Source organism: Corvus brachyrhynchos, unplaced genomic scaffold (assembly GCF_000691975.1).
Source record: "Corvus brachyrhynchos isolate BGI_N302 unplaced genomic scaffold, ASM69197v1 scaffold236, whole genome shotgun sequence".
NCBI classification, from domain to species: Eukaryota; Metazoa; Chordata; class Aves; order Passeriformes; family Corvidae; genus Corvus; species Corvus brachyrhynchos.
This window is the reverse complement of record NW_008238660.1, coordinates 32,370-55,007: the sequence shown is the minus strand read 5'-3', so window position 1 is coordinate 55,007 and position 22,638 is coordinate 32,370. Positions and strand designations below refer to the sequence as shown.

General features: G+C 43.4%; 1 long non-coding RNA gene and 1 pseudogene across 1 annotated transcript; one reads left to right on the top strand and one right to left on the bottom strand.

Moving 5' to 3' along the window:
- The window catches only part of LOC103617999, a 52,220-nt pseudogene that overhangs the window by 15,216 nt on the left and 14,366 nt on the right, over positions 1-22,638 (top strand).
- LOC108447515 lies at positions 5,711-6,528 on the bottom strand. The gene is made up of 3 exons (XR_001863114.1): positions 6,457-6,528; positions 5,894-5,968; positions 5,711-5,815 (listed from the first exon to the last, which is right to left on the bottom strand). It is a non-coding gene; the product is annotated as an uncharacterized LOC108447515 (long non-coding RNA).

Below are 22,638 nucleotides of genomic sequence, written 5' to 3'. Positions count from 1 at the left end.
GACCTGAAGGAGCAGGTGGCCATGGTGGAGCGCAGGGCAAACCTGCTGCAGGCTGAAGTTGAGGAGCTGCGGGCAGCCCTGGAGCAGACGGAGCGGTCGAGGAAATTGGCTGAGCAGGAGCTTCTGGATGCCACTGAACGTGCACAGCTCCTCCATACGCAGGTAGGTTCTAGAACTGAAGACATATAACACCTACAGTATTTAGAGAATTGAAATTACCAGTAGGTCTCTTTTCCTTTTTTAATTGTAACATAACAATTAGTCTTCAGCAGTCTGCCATTGCCATTTATCAGTTATTTGTATTCTTCATATAAAACTGTAACAAAACCATTAATAAAAATAGGTAATTTGATTTTTTCTAAATGTGGTATGAAGCAACTGGAGAAAAAAATATGCTTTTTTCCTTCAACAGAACACGAGCTTGATCAACACCAAGAAGAAGCTGGAAACAGACATCGCCCAAATCCAGGGTGAAATGGAGGATACCATCCAGGAAGCCCGCAATGCTGAGGAGAAGGCCAAGAAGGCCATCACAGATGTGAGTTGGACATTCCTGGCATTGCTGATGGAGAATGTCCTGTCCCCCAAATATCTGCAGCCCCAAAATGGCTTTGCCCCTTTGCTCTGATCAGGCGGCCATGATGGCAGAAGAGCTGAAGAAGGAGCAGGACACCAGTGCCCACCTGGAGAGGATGAAGAAGAACCTGGACCAGACGGTGAAGGACCTGCAGCACCGTCTGGAAGAGGCCGAGCAGCTGGCACTGAAGGGAGGGAAGAAGCAGATCCAGAAGCTGGAGGCCAGGGTGTGTAGGGCTGGGGTTGTGGGTGAGTGAGGCTGTCCTTGGAGAGACATTGCCAGGGAAGCTGCAGGGATGGGCTTGTCCTTGCAGGTGCGGGAGCTGGAAGGGGAGGTTGATGCTGAGCAGAAGCGCAGCGCTGAAGCCGTGAAGGGTGTGCGCAAGTACGAGCGGAGGGTGAAGGAACTGACCTACCAGGTAAGGCAGGAGGTCTCCTGCTCTGACAGGGTTTGCTCACAGCAAGCCACATTTTGCACACACCATCGCCAAGGGCAATTGTTAATCCTGTGTGATGTAGCACCAAGAATTGACTCTCTTTCCTCTTTGCCAACCACTTTAGTCTGAGGAAGACAGGAAGAATGTCCTCAGGCTGCAGGATCTGGTGGACAAGCTGCAAATGAAAGTGAAATCCTACAAGAGGCAAGCTGAGGAGGCTGTAAGTATTTCTCTGGGAAATAAAAGCATCTCTTTCTGTGGGTGTCACACAGGTGTCCAGGAGAGGAGTATCAGAAATTTGGAAATGTCAAAAATCACCAGTTGAGGAGGGGGACTTTGTCATCCAGATATACTCCCTCGGTACTTGAGCAGCAAACAAGTGGGAGAATAAGTACAGAAATGACAAATCCAAGGGGTGAGAAATTGCTCCTCATGTGTGACACAGTCCTGGTGAAGCTCATCCCAGTAGGGTCCTGAAAAGGGGAGGATGAGATGCTCTATGTGAGGCTGATGTGTGAGCAGTGGTGGGAGGGGGATGGAGATTTGCAGCCCCATAAGGCTGAGGTGCAGCAGGAGCAAAACCTCTGCCCTGGGCTCCTCACCCCTGACTCCCTCTCCCCACATAGGAGGAGCTGTCCAACGTCAACCTGTCCAAGTTCCGCAAGATCCAGCACGAGCTGGAGGAAGCCGAGGAGCGGGCTGACATTGCAGAGTCACAGGTCAACAAGCTCCGAGTGAAGAGCCGGGAGTTCCACAGCAAGAAGATAGGAGAGGAAGAGTGAGGATGTCATTAGGCAGCAAAGTGACCTGAGGGCAGCACAAAATGTGAATCCTCTGTCACTTCCTTCTGCAATGAGTCTTTATAAATTTGTCAACACTAAAGACCGTAGATGCCTTTGCATACAAAGCAGTAGTTACATTTTAGTTCTGCAGTTATTGAAGTGTTGATTGTGTTCAAACAATTAATATTCAGGAGTAAACTTCTGAATTTTCTGGAGTAAGATTCAGAAACTCCAGTACTCCAACTACAGTAAGAGTAATAGGTATGAGGGCAAACAAAATTTTTTATGCTGCACTACAGTGTTTCCCAGCAATGGAGTTGTGTTTTAAAGTTAGAATAAATAAATATTAAATAAATAATATTCTATGAGAAGAGAAATTGTAAACCTATGTTTTACAAGCTTATAAGCATACATATCAAAAGGAACCATTTTTATTTTCTAACACTGGAATTGAGAGCAACTCTGTTAACATGGCACCATAAAGAAATCTCCTAGTCTGACACCGTGAGAATACAGAGAAGCACCAAACGTGGTGTTTCCACACTGCCAAACAGTGCTGCCTGTCTTCCTTTTGCAGCAATGCATGAGCTCTTTTGTATAAGGGAACTGCTCACTGGATGGAAAAAAGGAGCTGACAGGCCCTGGCTTTTTTTTTCATCCCACGTGGGGTAACACTGCAGAATATAATGCATGAGCAGGACAAAAATGAGGAAAAGCTGACCATGAGGAAAGGCAGCAAGGATGTTTCCCAACCCCAGCCATTCTTGACCGTGCCCCAGTGGGGACCGTGCAGCCTGAGCAGGTGGCGAGTCTGGAGAACGCAGGTACCTCCACCCTGAAGCAAAGAGATCGTGCCCACTGGGAGATCACAATGACACTCACATTAGAGCTTCCTTTGTCTGGAATGGGTGTCTGGAGGCAACCTCCACAGGAAGCAGCAGTGCAGCTTAACATACAGAGCAGCCATTCACTAGACCCTGGCACGTCAGATAGCTGCTGAGGGAAGATTCTACAGGCAGGTGTGGGGAATGGTAAATGACACTTGGCTTTGACTACAGGGACTCTTACAGGTCCCTCAAGGTTCCTGGCTATCTCTACACCTCTGCATTTACAGCAAGTACTTCAAAAAGCTGTGAAACTGCTGGGAAAGCGAGCTGGAGATATTGCACAGCCTTTTGCACTGACCACGGCAGGCAGTGTGTTTGCAGCAACAGCATTCAGGATTGGGAGGTCCTCCTCTTCCCAAACACACTGAGGTTTACATCCAGGGAATCCTCCCATGTTATAACTAAATATGGAAGTAGTTTGCTGGGCAGCAGCTAAATATATTTAAGGAAAAGATGACGCCCCATATTGACTCCTGTTTCATTGTAAGTGATGCTCCTCAGAGACATCATCTCTATGTGTGAAGCTGTGAAAATTTCATCAGTGCCAGTGATATCAGGGCAACAAGGAAAAGAAACCTTGGGTACCTTTTTAAACCTGCTGACAGACTAGTAATTATCACAACAACATTGGGGACCATATTTCAATGCCAAAAATCCTTCTTCCCTTTGGACAATATTGCAATCACTCTCCAAAATTAACAAGCTTGTCTGACTGGGCAAGAATCGTGATGCACTTGAAGCACGTGAAGCTGTTGGGGCTCCTCTCCCGCCTGTAAGAAATCATGGCCTGAGCATTTGTTCCTAAACCCATGCTCAACTGATGAAAGGTAACATTGCAGGTTCCTTAAAAGACAACACCTTGGGCCAGAATTCAAACTGCACAGGTGGGAAAGGGAGAGCAATCACAGCCATTGCACTGTGCTGACCTGGCCTTGCCACCAGCCATCCTGGAAAGCATGGCTGGAGGCTTTTTGGAATCAGAGCAGAATATTAAAGGGACCAGTAAGGAAAACCAATTTCTCCTGACTTTTGATTTGCTGCCTTAGCTGGAGGACAGGAGTCATTTTGCATTGGCACACTATTTCTGGAGTCAGACTGCTTGTGATCTGAAATGTGCTGATGCAAATGCCCATAACTGGCCTAAGGGAACATCTCTAAGAGAAGGTTTAAAATAGATGCAGCTGATGAGCTCCACTAGAGCTGCTGCCCCATGTGGACTATGGAGTTCTCTGACCTTCAACAGCTTGGGCATGGAAGACTGTGTCTCCCAGGCACAAAAGCATCAGCACTTTGAGAGGCACTAAGACATGGAGAAAGTACTTCTGCCCTGAAGACACACGTTCCTCACAGAGGCTTCTTGCCAACAATTCAGCTTTCCAGTTCTCCAAGTACTCATTGTCTCTGCCCTCAGCCCACAGCTACATTGCCTCGACCAGAAGGCACTTCCTTCCCCAATGGCAGAGCAGAAGGGGGCAAGGGAGTGAAAGAGAGAAAGGAAGAGAGAGGCAAAGGAGGTAGAGGCAGGTGGAGCAGGAGAGGCAGAGGGAGAGGGACAGACAGCAGAGGACATGTGGGTTGAGTAGATAGTGAAATAAAGAAACGGAGAAAGACAGTGAAATGCAGAAAACACCAGAGAAAAGAGAGGAAGGGAAGAGACTGAGAAAGATTAGAAAGAAAGAAAAATGGAGAAAGAAATACTGAGATGGGGAGCAAGAAAATTCATGAAGAGGAGGGGAGAAAGAGACAGAAGCTAGAGGTGGAAGGAAGGATGATAAAGAGAAAGGAAGAGTGCAAACAGTGTAACATCATTTGGCTGTTGGTACCTGACCCTAGATTTAATTCTGCTGCTTTTGATAACTGCTCTTGTGCACCCATCGTCCACCCACCCATATCAAGCCCAATACCCTACAATGGGTGCCTTGCTAAGAAGAGTAAGAGAGTGCCTTGAGAAACAGATCTGTTCTCTGAATCTCTGCTTTGTCCTGGCCCTGTAAGAGGGGCAGGCAGGTTGTGTCTGGTGCCTCCTCACATCCCAAGGCCTTGTGAGCAGTGATGTTAAAAGAAAAGGCTGAAAACACTGAAGGGGGGCAGCTTGGGAAAGCAGAAGTGCTTGCGGGAACTGGGAAGGATGAGTAGAATGTGGGACACTTGTTGGAGAGCGGAGAGGATGGGTTCACACTTCGGGCTTTGCATGACGTGACTACTTTGCAAGCTGGTAATACTTCTAGACACAGAATCTAGATGTGATGGTCTTCATGGCAGACACACAAGTCAGTGCACAGGGTATTAGAATTTAAGCTAGGCAGGAAGTTTTCCCACCCCTAAATGCTCTTGGAAATTTTCATAATTTCTTCCTCTTTTGGTATTCCAAAACACTTTTTAATGTTTGTCCCATCCTGAAGGACACCTGCCTGGGGTAACCAAAAATGTGGCTTTAATGAAGAATGGACTATGCCTATGTCTCCACATTGCAATACAGACTATTGAAATCAAACAAGGAGATGCTTAGAATTAACACAGAGAAAAATCTGGTTTTCCTAGGAGTGATTTGAGATTGTGAATGAGCCCTTGTGGAATTGAGGGGGAAACGGGCATGAAAAATGTAATACAACATAACACACTATAGCTCTGTATGTAACTGCCTGAATCCTACTCTGTTGCATGAGGTGTTAAAACTGGTTTTTAGATCATAAGTAACAAGTGACAATTCTTTAGAAGAGTACAGCCACATCTCAGACAAGGATGATATGCGTGTTTCTTCAAATCTTGGCATTCAAAAGCAAGGTTATCAAAAACAAGTGCCCTTATGATACCTGTTATCTGTCAGTGATTTCAACTGCTCAACAAGTTCTCAGACATGTTTTCTAGGAGGAGCAGTCACTTTTTCAAAATTGCACTGTTTTAGTAACCCTGATTTCCTTTTGATCCAAATCCTTCTCCACCTTCAATTCCTTCTACCACCTGTTGTCTTTCCTCTTGACTGTTCTACCCAGACACCACCCAGCCCTCTCACCCCACACACCTGTTCTGTAACAGGAGCTCCTCAGCTGCTTTGGTGAGTGATGGAAAGGGCATCCTGAAGGTCATGTCCTCATCCAGGACCCACTCTCCAGATCTCTTCCATGGATGCTTCCTGGAAACACAGGAGGAGCCTAAATAACTGTGCAACTTTGATATTCACTCAGCACCTGCCCAGGTATTATATTTTTACCTTCTGCTCCACTTCACAGTCAAGTGATGCTGAGATATCTTTGGAGTTGCAGTTTCTCTCTTCCTTCTTTCTCTTCTGAAATACAGAAGTGTGAAGCATTGTACGTACTTACGTGGCATATTATGCTATACCATTAAGATATACCATAAATGCACTGAAAAAATTAACCTTGAAGCAGTCTCAAGAGAGTACAATTAGGAGACAGAAGGATCTTCAAAGCCCCTCCATGCTTTGGTGCATGGGACAGGGCAGTCTTCACAAGTTGGTTCTAGCCTCAGAAATACTAGCTTACCTTTGCCATGGCCGAAATTTCCCTGTACCTCTTCTGTATCTCTCCCCCTGAATATTTTTAAGATTCTGGTAGTTCTGTTCATCAACCTGTTTTACTCAAAAACCAGTTAACCCTTCCACACTTGCCTCATATGGAATTTTTGAACTACATAGCACTACGACACCACTTTGGACTAGACACTTCCTGCAGGGAAGCATGCATTTCACCAAATCCATGCACTTCATTAGTCAACAGGAGAAAGGGATGTTAGGTTAAGGAAAGTGTGTCCTACCATCTCCAGAGTCCAGTGCTCAGCTGCATCTTAATACTGGGAAGTGTTGGGATGAGAAGCCTTGCTCTGAATGATCAGTGTTTCAGCAATTCTGTTTCTTTGGTGCTAACATTCCTGGCAGCTCTCGTTTTACACAGAGGGCAGCAGAAATGCTGCTGCAGCAGGAGCTGAGCATTCCCTGTCAGAGAGCTCATCAGGGGTCCATAGAGTACATTGATGCCTCCAGCATGCCCTGTCATACTGAGAGCATGGCTGACAACAGCACAGGCAAGCTGCAAATCTCACAGAGAATGTTTCTTGAATAAAGTGTTAGACTGAATAATCCATAGATTTGTGAGATATGACCCCCTTTTCTTCATTTTTTTTCTTTTTTTCTTTTTTTTTTCCTGGAGATCTTGATACTTTTCATTACTTCTGAATCACAGTTTAGTCTTTTATCTGACAAGATTCACATCTGGTACAGCTGAGTATAAAGAAGAAAAAATACTGTTCATAGCAGGGGAATAAAATTGCTTCCGTGATAAGATTAGCAATGGCAGTCTGAAGGCATATTGGTTCTATTGTTGATCATTCAGAGACATGCTGTAACAGCAACAGCGCTGCACCAAGAATAATTTTCATCAATGTGGTTAAGAGAAAAATGATTTTTAAATTAAAGCTGTTTGAGGAGCTAGCTCTAGATTACCAAAAATCCCATGGGAGTTACTTGTGAGTTTTTTGGTTGCAATGAAGATTTCAAGAGCATTCAAAAAGCCAACAGATGATCAGACTATAAAAAGAGCACAGACCTGTGCAGAAGAGCTGATTTTTCACTAGAGAGCAATTAGGAATATTCCCACTTTTTTTTAACATTACGTTTTGGAATAAATAGAAGAATAGCAATGCACCAAGAATAGAGGGTACTTATCCAATTCTGCTAAAGGAATTAAAATCTGATGAAGCCGTATTACTTTCTGGTGCATATAAACAGTGCTCAAATCAATGCCAGGGAAATGAAAATTGCAAATAAAATATCAGGCTTTAAGAGGGACTGAATCTGAGAATATATCGCAGCACTTGTGATTTATGTATCAATAAACACTGCTAAATAAGGAAGAAAACATGCTGGAAATACTAACACAGCTTTTGTAGACTAAAACCAAAGTGTGCACAAAAAGGTATCATCATCAATGCTGGGTACTTCAGTGCTCAGGCTGGAGCAGAGAAATTCAGTAGCAGCAACATTAGCTTACTGCCAGCTCTCTGGTTGAGGCCAGAACCACTCCAGTGCAGAGCTGTGCTCAATCAAATCTGAGAAGATATATAAAATGTTATCAAGGAAAACAGGATTTTCTGTCGATGGTAGCTCATTTCTCTATTTAGATGAGAAAGGTCTGTCCACAACATTTACTTTCATCCCAGGCCTGAGATCTTTCCTAGGACAGTAGGATTCAATGTAGGCAGATCATTTGTGAAGAAAATTCAAAGAGGAAGAGACATGAGAGACTATGAGACGCCCTCTTTTTGGCATAGTTACTTTTAACTTTGTCTGTTCCTTTATTCAGTTCAGGTACAGTATCAGAAATATCTGTCTTTCTCTACACAGGAGGGAAGAAGTTTGAGATAAGAATTTGCTTAACCAATATTGTTATTAAACCCCCTTGCAGACATTATCAGAAATAATCAAAATGTTGGGTGTGCACCAGGTTCAAATATCTTCAAATCAATGGTGCTAACATTATCAGGGATTCTATCCTGATTAGCCCATGGGAATGATTGGCAGGAATGGGTTCCCAGCAGAACAACCTCAGAAAAGATGTAGGTGTAAGTAGCCCGGAGAGAAAGAAATTGAAAAACAAAAAGACAGAGACCCAAACTGTGGAGTACAGTAAGAAAGAATTTCAGAAAGAAAACGTATAAATAAAACAAGAATAGTGAGTAAGACTCTCTATGAAATGAAATGTAACAGAAATTAATGGTAGTAGTACAGTCTCTGGGCTGCAGAGCAGCATAGGCATGCAGCACCTTTCTGACTTTCTGACACCAAGACTGGGCACAGTGCAGCCACAGCACAGATTTGCTACACAAGTTCTGCAACCAGACAACATCACAAAAGATTTGGGAGAGAAAATCCATTGCGATTCCCATACAGACGTGGCTCTAATTTCTATCTCACAGATGTGGGAATGGAACAGGGTCAAAGTGGCCCAATTGCTTTTCTGAACTGGGGAAATGAGCAATGTCATAGTATTTTTGGGATCAGGCACAAGTCAGATGTCCATACACAGCAAGAATGAACCCTGTCTCCAAAAGGCAGGAAGGGGTCCTCCATCAGGAATCTGTGCACTGAAGTCAAGTCCAATGCAAGGGAAGTAATATGTAACCCCAGTTCATTCTCTCCTTTTCATTATCCAGCCATTTAGCCCTTGCTGAACAATGCCAGTGGAAGAGTTTTATCCATATGAGTGACAGCAACTGATCCATCATGCAGTACAGTTAAGCAGCAGCACACTTGTCTTCTGCTCTAGAAAGGCAAGACCAGAACAATGGCAAATCTGGTGACAACTGCAAAAGACTTACTGTCATCAGAGAACTGGAGCTGTTGGAGCCCAGACGTACAAACAGTTCTGGAAAAATCACGGGCTGCAGGTTTCTGCATGTTTCAACAAGATATAATTCAGGAGCTTGGGAAGCCAGGATTTTGCAGCACGAAAAAAGAAGGTGTTTTTGTTAACAGAACATTAAAAGAAAACATTGAACCACACCCTAAAAATTATATAAATTATATCCATAAACAATGCAGGCAAACCTTGCTTTGTACAATGGCAGTAGGTAATCAAACACAGGTTATCTGAAGAAGTGGGAAAGTCCTCTGCTTCCTTCAGATATCTAACACCTCTCAGAGCTGCCTTTGTACAAGTCATGAGGAGCACACCATGTGGCCTGAGGAGACTGCGATCCAGGGACAGGTCTTGGGCACACAGAGTGTGCCCAGGTACCAGAAGGTTCCCTTTGTAGCTAGGAGCATCTACACTGACTCTGCTGGAACCTCATCCTGAACTGCCCGAGGGGAATGAGGTGAGGTCTCTTGTGCCCTCGGTATTTGTGCGAGCGCTCAGTGTGTTCACCTGTGCGGGCATGTGGCCAGCTGTGTATATATGTACATATGTGTTGCATATGTGTTCTCCATGTGCTTCTGCCTTCTAGGAATTCTTGCTCAGCCTCACTGCTTGGTTGGACCTGGACTTGGGTCTGTGGTAGTTTTGTCTCTGTCACAGTGCCAGACTCAGCCTTGTTATCTGACAAGAAAACCTCAGGAACAAATCCTGCGTGGAAACCGGTCTTAAGGTGGAAAACAGTCAGGCACTGAGCACTGGGAGATAGGGAAAGGAGTGCTTCCCACCAGACAGCCTGTCTGCCAGCTGATGCCCTTCAGCTAGCAGGGCTGCAGGGGCCTTTGCTGCTCAAAATATTCTGGCAGTGTCTGATACAACAAGTGAATGACAAACATATTTAGCAAGTTCCTCTGGCTGACCTGGCTGGGAAGGCATCAACCTCCCTATTTCTTTTCTGTATTAGCCACACGTGTTATTTGCTCAGTGCTGACAGGGAGGAAGCTTGATGGAAAGCAAATAGATCAAAATAAAAGGAGAGGAACCACCAGAATGGTGGCTTTGTGATCAAAGTGTCCAGCCCAGTATGCCCTCAGAGGACTATCAGTAAAAGCCTTTTGCCACAGGCAAATCAGGCTTGTCTATTTGGGACATTTCCTGCCAGAAGACATGGCAGAGCATTTGGTTCAAGGCAATAGAAAATGCAGGTCTCTGTGAGAACCCCTGTTCATTTCCACAGAGACACAAACTCTCACACAAACACACACTCTCCTGCACAGTTATATAGCCTAAAAATGGTTCTCTCATCATCTGCAATTTGACCATCACAGTTCAAGAAACACATTTCCATCATTTTCTTCTTTCAGTCTTAATGGCCAAACCATTAATTTCCCTTTTCCTTTCTGAGAGGACAAAGCTGTGCTAGTGTCAGCACCCAGCCTGTGCTGTGTCCTTGCTCTGAACTCCTTGCATACCTCCCTGCTAACACACTGCCTGTGCTGGAAGCATCTTGAATGCTTTGCATGATGTGGAAGCCAAACTTCCTTGTTATGCAGATTAATAGATGCCATGCCACAACCTGTTCCCAAACAATCCAAGCAGCCATTGCATAAGTGGATTGCTTCCTGGGCATGTTAACTGCCCTTTGCCACTGCATGGACATCTCAGGTGAGGACAGGAGGGAACTGCTGCTTTGTCGAGAGCCAACTCTGTGAAGCCCAGAACCTTCCCTGGAGCTAAATGCAAGTCATTGACAACCACTGCCCAGTGTTGTCCAGTCTCTGTGGGACATTGTCAAGTTCCCAATAACACGACTCCCTTTTCTGCAATACTTCTGTGACCAGGGAGCATGAGCTGTTTTCTCTGGCACTGATGTATCATTCCTGGCTGAACAGAAGGAGGATAGAACTCATTTGAGCATGAAATAGGTTGCTAAGTGAAATCTTCCGTGACATTCAGATATGCAGTCTACAACTTTCCTCCAATTTTTTTCTGAGTTAGTGCCTGTGGAGACTCCTGATATTGAAGACTCAGAGAACAGAGATGATGCTGCAAACACTTCTCACGAGCCAAACACATGATGATCCTGGTTCCCTGTGGAAAAGTGATGCCACAGAGGATACCTCCCTCCTGTTGTGTTACACAGGTAGGGGTTAGTCCAACAGGATACAAGGACCCTTCTTCTGCAGTTCCACAGCCACATTTCTACTACCAAAGGAGGAAATAATTTCACCTCCCAATGCAAAAGCAGAAATGAAGAAATCACTCTACAGGATACAAGGACCCTTCTTCTGCAGTTCCACAGCCACATTTCTACTACCAAAGGAGGAAATAACTTCACCTCCCAATGCGAAAGCAGAAATGAAGAAATCACTCTCTCTGGAGCAATTTTATCACCGAAGAAGAGGGAAATATTTACTCTGTGACACACAGGAACCACTTTTCTTCTCAGAGAGAGCTATGAATGCTGTTTCAAATACTTATGTGAGAATTGTGAAGACGAAACAGAAAAAAAGGGAGTGAATCTGGCCACAGTTAACAGTGTCTATAGTTCTCTGAGGAAAAACTAGTCCACTTACACTTTCACACAGAGATTCACTCCCTGGAGGGCTTCAGACTCTGCACAGCAACAGCAAGGCAAATACAGATCAGAAACATTAGAATACCATAAATGGTGTGGGACAGACATATGTGGGCATGGTTGTGAGGAGAACTATCACTTTAAATGAAATTCTAACGTCTAAACAAATGTATAAATCCCTGAGTTCTTATATTTGGCCCAGATCATATTCCCTTTGCAGCTGGTGGAGTCAAATGCTTCAGAGACCTCTAACCTCCCCCTCAAATTTTACAATGTCAGCGAAAAATTAGATTCTTTCTTCTGAAACTTGACTCCTGAGAGCACTGATATCAATAGTCTTAAAAATAGGCCCATCAGCTGGGGTCATCAGAGATGTGTTTGCATTGGAATTGCTAAGCCAAGAGATTTTCATACCAAATCAGGCTCCAGTGCATACCCCCAGCATAGGTGAGTTCATTTTTGAGAACCTCATGGACTTTATGTACACTGGAGAGACAGACAACTCTTTTCAACTCTTCAACACAAACATGAATCAGAATGATGGATATTTTCAAGCACCCTGTACCATCCCTCCCACTGAAAACAGCATTGAGTGTCATCTGACACAGGCATCTGAAATGTCAGCTCTTGAAAATGCTCTGTCAGCCTTGGGCTCTTCAAGCTGGAGAGGAGGCAGCCAGCAGATGTAAGATAAGGTCTGTAAAATCTAGATAGGACAATGAGTTGGAGTGGATGGATGGCTGAACTTCCCTATACCAGAAGTAGGGGCATCAGGTGAAGTTAGCTGGTGGCCAAACACAGAGGGACAGGATCCTTCAAACCAGCCATTGTTATCTACTCAGATCATCACCACCAATGAGTGGCTACTGAAGATTTCCATTCATTCAAAAATCTGCCAGACAAATGCATGGAAGCAGAACCAGGCAGAGACTCCTGATCCTGCATACAACAAAGACATCAAGATCAGGATGAGCCTGAGCCAGGGGCACCTGAGGAATGGGGTAGTGTTCAGGGAAAGCCTCAGCCCATCTGCCTGTCTCATCATTCCTGCGCTTTTCAGCCTCAGACCCCATCGAGGCTGAGCCACTGCCAGGACAGTGCTCTGGGCTGGCCACTGGGTCCTGACATGTCTGTCACAACAAGCCAACAGGCAGCAGACAGGCAGGGATGTCCTCCTCGCCAAGAGGCCATGGAGAGCCTGGAGCCCAGGTGCTGCTGCTCTGGAGCCAGGACAGCCCTCTGTTTGCACAGGCAGCAGAAACTATCACTGGGTAGGGCTGCCCACACAAGTATCTCCAGCACAGGGGAGGACTTACAGAGTATACGTTTGTCCTTTAATGTCAGAAACAAAGCAAAACTAACCTTGTTGGTCTCTGGGTCAAAGAAGACCTCATTTTTAGTTTAATAAATATAGACAAAGCCTGGGCTTGTATCAAGGATCTACACTCTTATGGAGCCTTATATCACCTATTCTAATAGGATGCTTCCAAAGAAGGAAGTCTGCTGCTCCTGTAGGTTCCCAAACAGTGCATTTCCGTAAGATCCTTATGTGTCTGCAATAGACCTGCAGGAAATGTACTGCTGTGAGTAGGGAATAATGAAAAATCTGAGTTACAGCTCATAATACATCATCTAACTAACCCCACTTCCAGAAAGCTTGGGAGGAAAGATCAGAACTGAGTAGACTGCTCACTATTTACCACTATCAGAGACTGGTTCAAATCCAATTACATATTATTGGACTTGGAGTTGTTCTAACTCCAAAGCTGCTTCCTCATGGAAGAGCCAGAAAGCTTTAGGAAAATACCCACATGTGCAAACCTAAAGCCTGGCAAAGTCTGACAGTAAAGCTGTGTGAGTGAGGGATGCTGAGGAGTGCCTGAAGCAGAACAGTGTTCCAGGAAAGGGCAGAGGAAACAGAATCTCACAGAATCCCCACCTTGGCCACATTCACCAGCCCATGAGTGCAGCTGCCCAGCCAGGCTCTTAACCTATTGGTGTCATGCCCTCATGGCCACTATAGAGTGGGAAGACAACTCTGTCAGCATCATGGGAAGATCATTCCTTCCTGGTGCCTGGGCGCCCTCAGTGATGGTGAGTGTGTGGAGCTGGGTAACAGGAATCACGTGTGATTTGTGATCCTGCTCGATATTGCGATCGCTCTGTCGTGTTTGCATTGTGACTCCAGCACACTGCTGTATCACCATGCTGAATCAAAGTCACATGCAACATCAAACATCTTCAAATAAGTAAATTTAATATTAAACATTAAAAACCCTTCACATATGGAATATCCAAAAGGACCAAACCTGGTCCCTGTCATAATTTCCTAGGAGGTGCTCACCTATGAAGTTGTTGTGGGATGCAGGTGAGAGTGTGCTGCTTCTCACAGCAGATAGAAAGGAATTAGGCTCTGGTATGACTTACTTTTACAGAAGAGCTAATGACATTGCTGAATCTGTATGGGAGGCCAATCCCTCTGGAAACTTAAGTCAGCAGAGAAGAGTGAAAAAGAACTAATAAGAACTTGATGAAAGCCAAGAATTCCAAAGTGCTGTACTCCAAAGGATGCCATGACAAATGCTGGTCACATCGTTCATTTTATTTGAGTTTATCTTCAAGAGACCTTAAAGCAGCTGAGAAAGGTCACAGCCCCGTTTTAAACTACACTTGGATTGGCAAATCTTAATAATTTCATCCTGCTCCCACTTCCTAATATACTACCTTGCTTGTACAAGAAGTAGGGAAGGCAGTTAAGTAAACTGTCCAATTGTCCTAGCACACCTAGTTAGATAGTTATTTTTGTCTTTGAAAAAGAACATGCTCTTTCCAATTAGCCTGCAAAGAAGGATTTTCACAGTAACTCAAGATGAAATCATGGCCTCAAGTGAGAAGGTGTGAACAAGTTGCAGATTTGCAGGAGGATGGGGGCGGGCAGGGAGGGCGAGATAGACAATGCAGGGGTTTTTTTGCGGATCTCAATAAGAAAGGTCCAGCAAAACCTGGCTTAATAAAACAGCCAGTTGAATAGTGTTGTGAATGGTATTCTCCGGTTTAGTACCCCCTCTAAAACCATGTGCTGTTCCCCCTGTCCCTCCCCTGCAGCGCACTGGAGAGGGGAATTGGAGGCACAAAAGGCAGAGATCAGAGACTGAGATACGGACAATTTGCTGGAAATAGCAGTGAGATAAGAAAATGAACAGTAACAGCAATTATACTAATGACAGAGGGTAGAAGAAAAGATATGATTCACACAGAAAACAACCCCTGACAATATAGGATGGCTCCCTAGGCCCTGGCCACCTTCCCTCTACTGGAAGGGACCCCTTCTCCTTAGAAGAGACTCCCTTCCCCCACCCCCAGCAATGATGTGAGGTGGTATAGAATAACCAGGTTCTGAGTAAATATCTTCAGATGCTGGGAACCCCAGCTCTAGATGGGCCCAGGATGGATTTTCCCAAGGTGCACCACACAGATCCAATTGGTGGAGAGGTTTCCTCTTTTCAAGTAATTCGTGCTACTACAAATCCAATTGGTGGAGAGGTTTCCTCTTTTCAAGTCATTCGTGCTACTATCTTTTATCTTTAAAAACATGATTCTATTCATAAAGGATGTGCACATCAGAGCTTCTTTTTGCACTTTTAGATAAAGGCAAGACTATGCAGGTGATGCATAACCATTACAGAGAGGGAGATGCCTGCAGGGATGATGTGGCTGAGTGTGCCCTGCAGCTGAGAGATTTGTGATGCACAGCACAGCCCTAAGGTGATGCTGGATGGGCAGCACAGCTCAGCGTGGGCCTGGGCAGATTCAGGTTAACTGTGATGCAGATCACTGACTTCTCCACATATAGTGGTCTCCTGGTCAGGATTGAGACATTCTACCCCTTGATACAGACAGAATTTACCTTTCTCATAGATATTTTAAGGTAGAACTTGTGTTAATAACATAAGGAATTCTTAAGTCCACGGTGGAAGGACCAACCGAGTAGGTATCTCCAACTCCTTGAATACATTTGTCTTACACAAGGCTCCAAAGACAAATAGTGTCTAATAAGAGTCATATTTCAACCCATGACCCCAAATCAAATCTCTGGCACAGATCTAAGGTGAAAGTCTCACTGAAAATTAATTGTAACTGACGACTATGAAAATCAACAAATTCACACATCTTTGCAGCGGTTTGGCATAAATCAGTTTTGTAATGTGATAAAACCAACACTATTATAGAGCTATTATACCCCTAAACCTAATATTAATGTGAAGGAAAGTGTGTAAGAACACAAAAAAATCCAGAAACAGCAAATCCAGCTCTGGGAAGCAGCCAGTGAGCCAGGAGATCCAAAAAAAGGCATGGGAAAGATATATCCCAAGTGTCCCTAGTAAAATACATCAGTACATGGGATGTATGGTCATGTCTCCACAAGCTACAGAAGGCCCCATCCAGCCTACAACATCCATTATCCCAGTTTCGAATCCCATTTCTAATTCCAAATCTAGTTCTTAGATCTCTCCAGAAGAGTAAAATGCCCACCAACATTTCCCACCTCTTGCTGTACCCTCATTATTTGGTTTTGTGGTATATTACCCAAATTTCTGAATTTACTTGCCAGACTATTATTCAGTGGATGCAAAATCTTAATGGAAACATATTTCATATACACTGAACGACAAGAAGGTCACTGGGAGTCCTCAGCAGAAGAAACAATACCTGATGAAGCTTTATGTGATGAAATTATCATTTTAGTGACTAGGACAAGAGCAGTGTCTGTTGTTGAGTTTGACCTTAGTGAATCTCTTGGTTCTTTTGATCCTGTGTTCCATCTTGTCAAATAAGAAGGAGCGGGAGAAGGTGCTCCAGGCACTGGGACAGAGACTTCCTTGCAGCCTGTGGAGAGGACCACTGTAGAGAAGACACCCACATGCAGCTCAAGCATGCAACACTGGAGGAGGTAGAAATATCCTGGAGGAATTACAGCCCGTGGAGAGCCCATGTTGGAGTAAGGGAAAAGTAAGAAGAGGAAGAAGCAACAGGGAGAAACTGTTATGGAATCACTTCTACTTCCCATTCCCTACCTGACTGGACTGCTCGGAGATGGAGACGGAGGAGTCAGGAATGAAGAAGTGAAGTTGAGTCTGGGAAGTCTTGGGGAAAAGGTGTTGTTTTAATTTTTGTTTCACAAACTGTGTTTATTTTAATTAGCAAAAATTAAATAAATTTTCCTCGAATGGAGTCTGTTTTGCACATGACAGGAACTGGTATGCAGCCTCCTTGTCTTCATCTTGAGCCATGAGCATTTTCATCCTACTGTCTCCCTATCCCCTGTCAAGGAGGGGACCCCAAGGTCAACACCCCATCATAATGACCTTTCTCTGCAGTATGCTGTGACGAGGGGCAAGAGGCACAAACTGAAACATTGGAAATCTCATTTAAATATTAGAAAAAATAATTTAGCAGTGAGGGTATTCAAGCACTGGAACAGATTGCCGAGATAGCAAAACCTGGTACAAAGTCCATATTCCTACTTACTTCACCATAACCTGTAGCTGCAACTGTGAGAAAATTTAAGTTAGGAACTTCTTGCCCAATAATTGCCATAAATTCAGTTATGGCTTACCTTTTTAATGATTTTATTATTACATGAGGAAAACCACTTAAATAAGATTTTAATAAAACAGAACATGATAAACCAAAAAGTTAACCATAAAATATGATAAACCATGTAGTTTTTCCAGTCTGTGAGTTTCACTCCTCTAGATCCAAGGTGAATTAAACAACATTAGAAACAATGCAAAGTGCTGACTAGACTAAAAGTATTTTATTAATAACTTATATATCCTTTGCACTTTGAAATTGAATGAATTTTCGTTTGTTGTTTTATTTTCTCCTCCACCATGGGGTTATTTTCTTTAATTATTGCAACATAAGGAGAAAAAATAGAGAAGACAGTTTTTTATTTTTTTAATTAATTTCTTTTTTCTCTCTGTAGCTTTTAAAAAAAATTAGGAAACACTCAGAATTTATAGAACACCTAGTGAAGTGAAGGAAAATTTCTGCTGGAAGAGATTGCTTCTATGATTAAATAGATAAGGGGATGAGGGGGAAAAAGGAGTGAAGTTCAGTAAGGATTTTGATGTTGTATACTCCAGAAATCTTTTTGAAAAGAATTTATTGGATAGATGGACTATTAGGTTTGTTAAAGACTGAGTTCAAGGGATAGTGATGAATGTCTTGGCATTCAGTTAGCTGTCAGTACCCAGTGCAGCAGTTCAACACTCTGCCCCACATCGTTCAAACATTTTCATCAGCACCTTGGATAATGATGATTCCTTGATTCAAAGTGTCTTCTTGGTAAGTCGGAAAGACAGAAGTGAGCATAAGCCAGCAGCGCAGTCTTATCATGAAGGAAACAAAGCATATATGAGGCTGCACAAGGAAGAGTGTGACCATCAGTCTGAAGGAAGTTACTATTTTCCCTTTATTCAAAGGGAAAGTAGTGTGGCAGTGGTAGGCTACCAAATTGGTCAGCACACATGGCCTACAAGGATTTTAGTGGGGCAAAGAGCCTGGGGAGTGGTTCAAGCCTGTAACTTCCTGACAGGCCATCAAGAAAATGAGGAAGACAAACTCTTGGTAGTGTTACATGATAAAGCACAAGGAGCAGCTTGGAAGCTTTGAGCTTCTTGTTGTCATTCAGTAAGTTGAGAGTGTACCATGAAAACAAATATTTGAGGGATGTGAAATGATTTCATTACTTGAAAACATGACTAGGGACCCGTAGCGATCCCATATCACCAACTCTTCTATGGTCTTATGAGGTTATTGTTCTTTTTCTACTGTAGACAGATAAATAAAACCTGCAAAGGAGAAAGATGAGTTGAAGACTGAGGTCAATAACTTGTCCAGTACTGTGAAGTCCACCTCTACAGTCACAGGAGAAGTAGAACCCTCACTTCTCTGTATTTATGAATCTTTTTTGCATCCATGAGTGAAAAACTTTTATGCAATCCTTTCCAAAATTTGAGAACGGCAGAAAGTAGTTTAGGCACAAGTTGTCACTATCCCATCCCAGTTAAAAACATTCTCTATAAAGTCTGAAGTTTAATGGGATCATAAGATGTCACAAAGATGGAAAAATATTCAGAAAATTCACAGAACATGAAGAGGCAAGGCAATGTATGAGAACTCAGAGCCCTAGAATGGATTTTGGACCTGATGTTGCACTCACTGCAGGAAAATATATATATATGAGGTGCTATTTCCTGAGCAGGGCAGGTAAAAACCAGGCACTGTAGAAAGTGGTCCTCTATTGTCAGGCTTCTAGGTTGGGAAGAAACAGAAAAACAAGTCATCTGTCATTCCTTCTTGAATCCGTTGCCTTCCCAGATGATTCTTGTTGCTCTAGAAGGTGAAACAAAATGCAAGATATCAAACTGACAGAGAGGATGGTATACTACAAGTGTGGTCTTTGAACCAGAGTACTGGAATCCATGTCATCTTCTTTAATTGACATGCGCAGAGAACCCAGGAGGGAAACTGAATTATAAAGAATCATTTTGCAGCTGCAACTAGGCAATTAAACACAGTAACAACTGTAAAAAAGGATATCGTATGGGAGGTTTCTTGTGGCTATATCACTTCTAGCAGGAAAGCGTTACGTTTCCACACAACTCAGAAGTCATTATGTCAACAGTAAGAGACAAGTTTACCAAAAAACTGCAGATTCATCTTGGAGTTCATTTCATGTGACACATAAAGAACAGTCAAGTCTATTCTTTGTTAAGGTATTACGTAATGCCTTAGAAGAGGAGGGGGAAACTCTCTCCTTTCTTTCTCTCCCTTTACCCTGTTTTGTATGCCAGAGGATGATGTTTTCTTCAGTGACAGTTCTACAAATACACAATATTATTTTTCAAACAGAAATTATAAGATCTCTACATTTATTTTTCAGAAAGACATTGGCAGTCTCTTAAAAGAATAATTGATATCAGATGTTTCAGTCAAACATGCAGTGTTATAAGCATACAAATGTTCTTTATAGCAATGAGTTGAGAAGACTGGTCATCCTCTCTGACCTTTCTTACAGTGCTCCAACTTCCTGAAGTTTGAGGGAAAATATGAGTCTTCAGAATATGGCAGAGAATCACACCTCGTCCCAGCTCCAGAGAAGGACTCTGAATAGCAGATCCTACCTAATTCCTTGCAAAGGAAATTAAAAGCCTCCCAGGAGTTCTCTATAATTCTGTGGCATTTATGTTTGTGCTTGGGAAGGCTGGAGGAGGACAGCTTAGGATCTAAATCCCATCCTTGCATTTGGTAGCTGCAGCCACTGTCCAAGGTTTCTAAAATAGCAGGAGGTTGGCAGGTTAAAACTGCCAATAAACCTAAAAGATGAAGAATGCAAAATGCATCCTTAGGAATTCCTGTTTGTGTGACCTCACTGAAATTTCTGCTGGACATACATCTGAGCAAACCAGCACAATCAAACATGGAGAATGGCAAAATAATACCTTTCAAATTGAATTTTAAATCACAGCCAATCAGCAATACTTCAGAAGCGGGTAAAATATGTAATTAACATGAATCAAGGGGGATAATGTGTCTTGTCTGATCTTTTGAAAGTACCCAGCAAAAAGCTAAGGAGTTGTAAATAGGTGCAGTAACACAAGCATGATATGGTCATCCAGTCGTGGAATTAGACTATACTAGATTGTTCCTATTCTTTATTCCCAGAATATTTCAGAAGAGGTTCCCTCCAAAGCTCTCATAATAGTAATCCTCACTACTGCTGAGTTCTGAGACACACAAATCTTATATGTCAAAGAGCAATTAACAGGAGAAGATAAGCCAACGATTCCAAGATCCAGTGTCGTGCTCTATTTGCTGAACAGCACTTCCTCCTTCCTAGATTCCTAGTCATAATATTTATAGGAGATTTATTCACATAGCTAGGAAGACCTCAAATATTTCTAAATATATCCTCAAGCACAAATGGCAATCATGCACTCAGTCAAGTTTGCCAAACAATGCTTTGCCAAAAATTTTTTGACCTAAGAAAGAGGAGGAGGGAGTTGAATGTGCAAACCAGAACCTATAAAAGTGCTGGTAGGACAAGCCTGTTCTGTCTCTGTGGAAGGATTAAAGGTAAGAATAGGGACAGTTGGGTGCTGGCTTCCCTGCTGCCTGTGGCACTGCTGTCCTCAAAGAACTGTCTGCCTCAATAGACATGTTCCTTCTCTGTTTAAGTCACTAGCATGTTTTTGCTCTGTGACTTGTTCTTGGGAGTCTGTGCAATGATAAGAAAGAAGTTGTCACTTCTATTTTTCAGTATTGACCAGCTTCCAGGCTGAGAGTCAACTGGTGACACAAGAGGTAAGACTGATTTACTTACTCCATAGGAACAGACTCCAGGTCTGCTTTTTTTATGCATTTTTAAGGCCACTTCCCATACCCCTTTTCATCTGTGCACACTAAAGCAGTGCAATTCTACCTGAGCTGTGCTGTCTAAAAGAGCAAATTTCCTTTCATAACCATGTTGGACGCATTTGTTTGGTACCTGCTGGGAAATAATTGACCTCTTACACACAGACTCTTAAAAGAAGATTGTCTGTTAACAGAAGACCAGGAAAGAAAAAGTGAATAAACTGCACATGTATAGTTAAGATTGTGTCAAATCCCTCCAAATGTTTTTTATTGAGAAGTTTTCCTCTTTCAATACAAGTTCATATTAAAGGGTGAGCTTGAACTGGAAAAGGCAGAACAATTCCAGAAGACAAAACTGATTTCTCTACAGAGGAAAAAAGTGTGCATAGACAACTCAGACCTCTGCTTCTGCTTACTCCACATCTTTTTCCTCATGATACTTCACCTCTATAGTTGGCACAAATTTCATGGGCTAAAATGGGCAAGAGAGAAAGAATATAAGAGGCCTTTTATAGTTTTGATAAGATGACTTATCTTGCTATCTCTTCTGCTCCTTCTTGGTATTTCTGCTACATCTTTGGTTAGCACTGAATCTGCCAATCAATCCAATTTTCTGTATAGCCTACTAAAACACTATGAGATCTAATGAACTGAATATGTAAACTGGAATAAGGGAAAAAAACTTAACCTCAGTTAAAGACACCTACCTTCTCTAAGATTAAAGTAAATTAAAAGACATCTAGGGTAAAAAGCAGGTAAAGCAGAAAGGAAGACCACAATAATAGGCAGAGAAGAACACTACAAAGCCTAAGGTCATTGCTAAAAACAAATTTCTCCCTTCACTCAGCACTTCTCTCCACTTCAGCGACGTGGCTTGCTGCACGCAGTAAACCACAGCCATGTCTTCGGATTCTGAGATGGCCATCTTTGGGGAGGCAGCTCCTTACCTCCGAAAGTCAGAGAAGGAGAGAATTGCCGCCCAGAACAAACCTTTTGATGCCAAGACCTCTGTCTTTGTGGTACATGCAAAGGAGTCCTATGTGAAGAGCACAGTCACAGGCAGGGAATCGGGCAAAGTCACTGTCAAGACTGAAGCAGGCGAGGTGGGTAAAATGCAAGATTTACAAAGAGCAGTTCATTCCCACTCTGGCTCTTAGCTGACATGCATGTACCTTCGTGCCTTCTGACAGACCCTGACCGTGAAGGAAGATCAAATCTTCGCCATGAACCCTCCCAAGTACGATAAAATCGAGGACATGGCCATGATGACCCACCTCCACGAACCCGCTGTGCTGTACAACCTCAAAGAGCGTTACGCAGCCTGGATGATCTACGTAAGTGGCAGCAGCAGCTTCCTTTGGGCAGCGGCAGGAAGTGCTGGGCCAGGCTCAGGGGAAGCCAACGTGCTGTGTCCCTTCCTTGCAGACCTACTCGGGTCTCTTCTGCGTCACCGTCAACCCCTACAAGTGGCTGCCGGTGTACAACCCGGAGGTGGTGTTGGCCTACCGAGGCAAGAAGCGCCAGGAGGCCCCTCCACACATCTTCTCCATCTCTGACAACGCCTATCAGTTCATGCTGACTGGTGAG